Source organism: Cherax quadricarinatus, chromosome 3 (assembly GCF_038502225.1).
Source record: "Cherax quadricarinatus isolate ZL_2023a chromosome 3, ASM3850222v1, whole genome shotgun sequence".
NCBI lineage: Eukaryota > Metazoa > Arthropoda > Malacostraca > Decapoda > Parastacidae > Cherax > Cherax quadricarinatus.
Window position 1 is genome coordinate 9143201 of NC_091294.1, and position 7500 is coordinate 9150700.

Sequence of the window (7500 nt, forward strand, 5' to 3'; positions counted from 1 at the left end):
TTGTCCTCCCCACTCCCCTCTCTTGTCCTCCCCACTCCCCTCTCTTGTCCTTGTCCTCCCCACTCCCCTCTCTTGTCCTCCCCACTCCCCTCTCTTGTCCTCCCCACTCCCCTCTCTTGTCCTCCCCACTCCCCTCTCTTGTCCTCCCCACTCCCCTCTCTTGTCCACCCCACTCCCCTCTCTTGTCCTCCCCACTCCCCTCTCTTGTCCTCCCCACTCCCCTCTCTTGTCCTCCCCACTCCCCTCTCTTGTCCTCCCCACTCCCCTCTCTTGTCCTCCCCACTCCCCTCTCTTGTCCTCCCCACTCCCCTCTCTTGTCCTCCCCACTCCCCTCTCTTGTCCTCCCCACTGTCTCTTGTCCTCCCCACTCCCCTCTCTTGTCCTCCCCACTCCCCTCTCTTGTCCTCCCCACTCCCTTCTCCTGTCCTCCCCACTCCCCTCTCTTGTCCTCCCCACTCCCCTCTCTTGTCCTCCCCACTCCCCTCTCTTGTCCTCCCCACTCCCCTCTCTTGTCCTCCCCACTCCCCTCTCTTGTCCTCCCCACTCCCCTCTCTTGTCCTCCCCACTCCCCTCTCTTGTCCTCCCCACTCCCCTCTCTTGTCCTCCCCACTCCCCTCTCTTGTCCTCCCCACTCCCCTCTCTTGTCCTCCCCACTCCCCTCTCTTGTCCTCCCCACTCCCCTCTCTTGTCCTCCCCACTCCCCTCTCTTGTCCTCCCCACTCCCCTCTCTTGTCCTCCCCACTCCCCTCTCTTGTCCTCCCCACTCCCCTCTCTTGTCCTCCCCACTCCCCTCTCTTGTCCTCCCCACTCCCCTCTCTTGTCCTCCCCACTCCCCTCTCTTGTCCTCCCCACTCCCCTCTCTTGTCCTCCCCACTCCCCTCTCTTGTCCTCCCCACTCCCCTCTCTTGTCCTCCCCCACTCCCCTCTCTTGTCCTCCCCACTCCCCTCTCTTGTCCTCCCCACTCCCCCTCTCTTGTCCTCCCCACTCCCTTCTCATGTCCTCCCCACTCCCCTCTCTTGTCCCTACGCCCCTCTCCTGTCCTCCCCACTCCCCTTCTCCTCACCCCCACACTCTTCTTTCCACCCCACACCCTTCTACCTACCTCAACACACCTCTCCCCAAGAAACTTCTCTCCTCACCAGTCTTCCCACTTCTCTCCCCTTTCTCCACACATGTTTCTTCTTTCCCCTCTCCCCACACCCCTCTCTCCACACCCCTCTCCCCACACCCCTCTCCCCACATCCCACTCTCCACACCCCTCTCCCCACATCCCACTCTCCACACCCCTCTCCCCACATCCCTCTCCCCACATCCCACTCCCCTCTGTGATACACCATTAATGCCTCTCAATCGTGACTCAGGTAAGCCATGTAAATATTTTAAGTAGAAACAATGGTAACATACACGTGAATGTGTGAGGTGGGGCTTGATAATGTGTGAGGTGGTACTTGATAATGTGTGAGGTGGGGTTTGATAATGTGTGAGGTGGGACTTGATAATGTGTGAGGTGGGGCTTGATAATGTGTGAGGTGGGACTTGATAATGTGTGAGGTGGGGCCTGATAATGTGTGAGGTGGGGTCTGATAATGTGTGAGGTGGGGCCTGATAATGTGTGAGGTGGGGGCCTGATAATGTGTGAGGTGGGGTCTGATAATGTGTGAGGTGGGGCCTGATAATGTGTGAGGTGGGGCCTGATAAAGTGTGAGGTGGGGCCTGATAATGTGTGAGGTGGGGCCTGATAATGTGTGAGGTGGGGCCTGATAATGTGTGAGGTGGGGCCTGATAATGTGTGAGGTGGGGCTTGATAATGTGTGAGGTGGGGCTTGATAATGTGTGAGGTGGGGCTTGATAATGTGTGAGGTGGGGCTTGATAATGTGTGAGGTGGGCCTTGATAATGTGTGAGGTGGGCCTTGATTATGTGTGAGGTGGGGCTTGATAATGTGTGAGGTGGGACTTGATAATGTGTGAGGTGGGGCTTGATAATGTGTGAGGTGGGGCTTGATAATGTGTGAGGTGGGACTTGATAATGTGTGAGGTGGGGCTTGATAATGTGTGAGGTGGGCCTTGATAATGTGTGAGGTGGGGCTTGATAATGTGTGAGGTGGGACTTGATAATGTGTGAGGTGGTTCTTGATAATGTGTGAGGTGGGGCTTGATAATGTGTGAGGTGGGACTTGATAATGTGTGAGGTGGGGCTTGATAATGTGTGAGGTGGGGCTTGATAATGTGTGAGGTGGGGCTTGATAATGTGTGAGGTGGGGCTTGATAATGTGTGAGGTGGGGCTTGATAATGTGTGAGGTGGGGCTTGATAATGTGTGAGGTGGGACTTGATAATGTGTGAGGTGGGGCTTGATAATGTGTGAGGTGGGCCTTGATAATGTGTGAGGTGGGGTTTGATAATGTGTGAGGTGGGGCTTGATAATGTGTGAGGTGGGGCTTGATAATGTGTTAGGTGGGGCTTGATAATGTGTGATGTGGGGCTTGATAATGTGTGAGGTGGGGCTTGATAATGTGTGAGGTGGGGCCTGATAATGTGTGAGGTGGGGCTTGATAATGTGTGAGGTGGGACTTGATAATGTGTGAGGTGGGGCTTGATAATGTGTGAGGTGGGGCTTGATAATGTGTGAGGTGGGGCTTGATAATGTGTGAGGTGGGGCTTGATAATCTGGGAGGTGAGGTGGGCCTTGATAATGTGTGAGGTGGGGCTTGATAATGTGTGAGGTGGGACTTGATAATGTGTGAGGTGGGACTTGATAATGTGTGAGGTGGGGCTTGATAATGTGTGAGGTGGGACTTGATAATGTGTGAGGTGGGACTTGATAATGTGTGAGGTGGGGCTTGATAATGTGTGAGGTGGGACTTGATAATGTGTGAGGTGGGACTTGATAATGTGTGAGGTGGGGCTTGATAATGTGTGAGGTGGGACTTGATAATGTGTGAGGTGGGGCTTGATAATGTGTGAGGTGGGGCTTGATAATGTGTGAGGTGGGGCTTGATAATGTGTGAGGTGGTACTTGATAATGTGTGAGGTGGGGCTTGATAATGTGTGAGGTGGGGCTTTATAATGTGTGAGGTGGGGCTTGATAATGTGTGAGGTGGGCCTTGATAATGTGTGAGGTGGGGCTTGATAATGTGTGAGGTGGGACTTGATAATGTGTGAGGTGGGGCTTGATAATGTGTGAGGTGGGGCTTGATAATGTGTGAGGTGGGACTTGATAATGTGTGAGGTGGGGCTTGATAATGTGTGAGGTGGGGCTTGATAATGTGTGAGGTGGGCCTTGATAATGTGTGAGGTGGGGCCTGATAATGTGTGAGGTGGGACTTGATAATGTGTGAGGTGGGACTTGATAATGTGTGAGGTGGGCCTTGATAATGTGTGAGGTGGGGCTTGATAATGTGTGAGGTGGGCCTTGATAATGTGTGAGGTGGGGCTTGATAATGTGTGAGGTGGGACTTGATAATGTGTGAGGTGGGCCTTGATAATGTGTGAGGTGGGGCTTGATAATGTGTGAGGTGGGACTTGATAATGTGTGAGGTGGGACTTGATAATGTGTGAGGTGGGGCTTGATAATGTGTGAGGTGGGACTTGATAATGTGTGAGGTGGGGCTTGATAATGTGTGAGGTGGGACTTGATAATGTGTGAGGTGGGGCTTGATAATGTGTGAGGTGGGGCTTGATAACACCATGTAACACAATTTTTGTTCCTGGCAAGTTAGTGTTTTATCCAAGTTCTTTTATTGCAAAACAATAGAAAATGCCCATTATTCCTTTTAAACTTTGCTTTTGTGGCTTACACGATGAATTTTTGACAAAAACTGTCTAAATTTCAATATTTTTGGATGTAAAACAAAATTATATAATAAATTAAATAAAATTTACATAAATAAAATAAAATTTACGTAAATTAAATTTACCCAATTTTTATTTTAAGCTTTCTGAAACATATTTACAAAGTGGAAGCGTTCACCTTGCTCCTCTGAGTATGTTCCCATATTCTCCTTGAAATTGTCAAGATCAGTATCAAGGATATGGACCTTAAGGGACGTCCTACAGCCCATCTGACCACAGCTTTTTACCAAGGTCTCAATAAGTTCCACATAATTGTCAGCCTTGTTGTTGCCCAGAAAGCTCTGTGCTACAGTAACAAAACTATCCCAGGCTTCCTTTTCCATCTCTGTGAGCTTCTTTAGAAATTCTGAGCACTCCATGATTTTCCTGACTTATGGTCCAGTAAAGATGCCAGCCTTCTCCTTTGTCTCTGATAGCTTGGGAAAGAAGTCTTGAAGATACTTGAAGGCTGCAGACTCTTTGTCAAGAGTTGTAACAAACTGTTTCATTAGCCCTAGTTTGATGTGTAATGGTGGGAACAGAACCCTTTCAGGATCCATCAATGGTTTATGTTTGATATTCTGTCTTCCTACTTAGAACTCAGTCTTTTGATGCCAGTGCTTCCTCTGGCAATGTGCTGCTCTGTCTCTATCCAAATGACAGAGATAACAGGGAAACTTGGTAAAACCGCCATGGAGTCCCATAAAAAATGCCACCATTTTGAAATTTCCAATAACCTCGCAGCCATACTTATCATAGTTCAAAGCTTCCAGTAGAAGTCTGACACTGTTGTAGTCCTCCTTAAGATGCATTGAATGAGCCAAGGGAAGAGATGGATACTTGTTCCCAGTGCGCAGAAGTACAGCTTTTAGGTTTCAGGAGGAGCTATCAATGAAGAGTCTTCACTCATCTGGATTGCATGCAATTCCAATTGCATCAAACAGGCCTGATACATCATTACAGAAGCGCAAACTGACTTCATTAGTGAAGGAGCTTGAGAAATATTGGTGACATTTTCTTTGGCTTGTCACTTGCACACTTTCATCCACCAAGTCCCACTCCTTGAGCCTTGAAATCAAAAGCTTAGCATTTGACTTTGTCAAACCAAGATCTCTGATAAGGTCATTGAAGTCTGTTTGGTTTGGGTAGTAAGGATTCATCCCAACAGCTGCATCTGTGAGATCATAGTCTTATTCACTTGAACGATATGATAGTCTTGTTCATTTTCTGATTTGCTGCTTTCTTCTTCTGACGGTTGACTTCTTTCTGGAGGTGTAGGTACAGGAAGATCAGCACTGTGTGGTACCCGTGCAATAGAAGAGGGAAGGTCTGGATAAGAAATAGCAGGCGCATTTTTCCCAGTCCGGTGTTTGGAAGGATCCACCAGACAGAAGTAACAGTTGGTTGAGTGATGAGTGGGTTCACACCATATTCTAGGAACCTCAAACTTCATGGCTCTTTTTTCTCTCCTATATATCATCCTGTAAAAGAACAAAAGAATTAGTTTCTGTTACATACATTTCATTTAAAAAATGTTCCTATTCAAGATTTAACCCTTCATATAACTAATGACTTTCTTACCTTCCAATGTTTTCTTACAATGTTCACAAGCAACATGAGGCGCCCAGGTCTTGTCTTGGTCCACAACTGCCATGACAAAATATGCTTTGTAAACTTCACACATTTTTTTAGATGCTGTCACAGAGAACTTCTTTGCTCTTGTCTTAATGAATTGACCACATATGTAGCAGGATACATCTGGAGAATGATTACAGCCTGTTGATGCCATCTGACTTCTTCTGACATGTCTTCTCAGGTAGCCAGAGCTGAACTGAATGCTGGTTTGTGAGTCCCTGTTTTTATATTTGCCAAGCAAAACCCTAGAACACAGTAGTTTTATATCAGTCTTTCTTGAAAGTGTTCCAGAAGTGTCCTGACCACAAAAGCAAAGTTCTGGGATCAAAATTGCTTTTTTAAATTTTGTTTAATTATAAAAAATTGGTAAATGATGCTTATTTCCAAGGAACACTACATAGGCGAAATTATGTTATATATAGTGTAATGAGTGCGGTGGGGTTTCATATTGGGTGAGGTGTGGCTTGATAATGGGTGAGGCAGTGACTCTAATAATGGATGAAGTGGTAGCTGTGATAATGGGTGAGATCCTGTAAGTGGGTTCTAGGGATGTAGTAGAGGAGTGGGAGTGCCCATTGTTCAATACGTAGATGGTTGTGACGTCAGCCAGCAGTAATAATTCCAATGGTCATGGTGTCTATATCCTGACTGACTGTGCCCGTGGGTGGTGCCGGGGTTTGAACTCTAGCAGGTTCGCGTCTCTGTCCTTTCAGTGACTCAAAGCTAACCATGAAATTCCTATGCTATGACACTAGTAACGAACCCCTAATTACATAAATCACATGCCAGCGATAACTCGTATCATGTTACTTCAACTCTTCTAAGGCAAGATATACATATGAAGAGTTCGTCTGACCTAAAGGGGTTAAATTTTCAGTGGGAATGGCTAACACATGTGACTGAGAGGAATCAGAATTAGTGACGTTGGCTGACACCTGGAGTGTCCTCATCACCTATCGTAGCGATAGTCAGCATATGCGTCAGTCAGAAGATTAGAGGTAGAAGGTACAGGGTCAGAAGGATAGTCAAGCTCTGGCTCTCCTGTCTTGGTGTCAGAGGTCTCATCAATATCGTCACAAACCATCTTCATATGGTCTAAATGTGACTCTTTTCACTAACCACTGCTTATTTCTCTAACTTTCAACTTATTACCGCTTATATATTCGATAACTAGAGACCAACAGACTTTTAGTTAAGCTTTCACACTGCAGATGTCCTATTGAAATTAATTGACATGACTCTCGAGCCGACTTTAATTTTGGTTGATTTTGTTCGAGCATTTATGACTTCAGTAAATTCTGCTGCTGACTTTTAAAGTGTTTCTTTGATTCTCCTAAAGATGCCTTGTGCTATACGAGTGCGAATCATAATGTAGTTCTCGTCATTGTAACTGGCTTATGGATTGGGTAGACATAGAAATCATAGGCTCATTTCAAGGTGAATTGCTGAGGGATGACACCGTCAACAAGCATCTGCTTGATTAACTCTTCTGCTATGACAACCTGAAAATTTGGTATTCTGTCAGCTGTTCCGGAAATAGGTCTGGTACCGGACTCAAGTGGAATATGGTGTGATATAGCAACGCTATAGCTCGTCTACGTTTGCTCAATACCTGTGAAATCAGTAGGAGCTTGGTCTTTTTCTTCCACTGGCAGGAAAAACGGACTCTCCCCGGGTAAAATATCCCCAACCTACTGACTGGTCCGCCGACAACTCGACCCTTACCTGAAGAGGAAACTGGTAGTGAACAAGGTCTACAAGGTTGGTGTTTGCTCGGAGATGGACACTGTCCGGCAGTATTTGTAAGAAAGATGTGGATCTTGCCGACAAATACAAAATGCAAAGATGGTTCGATGAACAGACCCTTTATCCTGCACGAATCATCATCAACAACCACATGATCATCTGGAACACAAGGCAGAACGACAGACATTCGTTTGAGTCCACTAACCGCAATAGATGCATCTGTTGCGGCCATTGACATCCACAAGAGACAGCATGATCTGTTGCAAGTAGTCGCTCTCCAGCAAGGC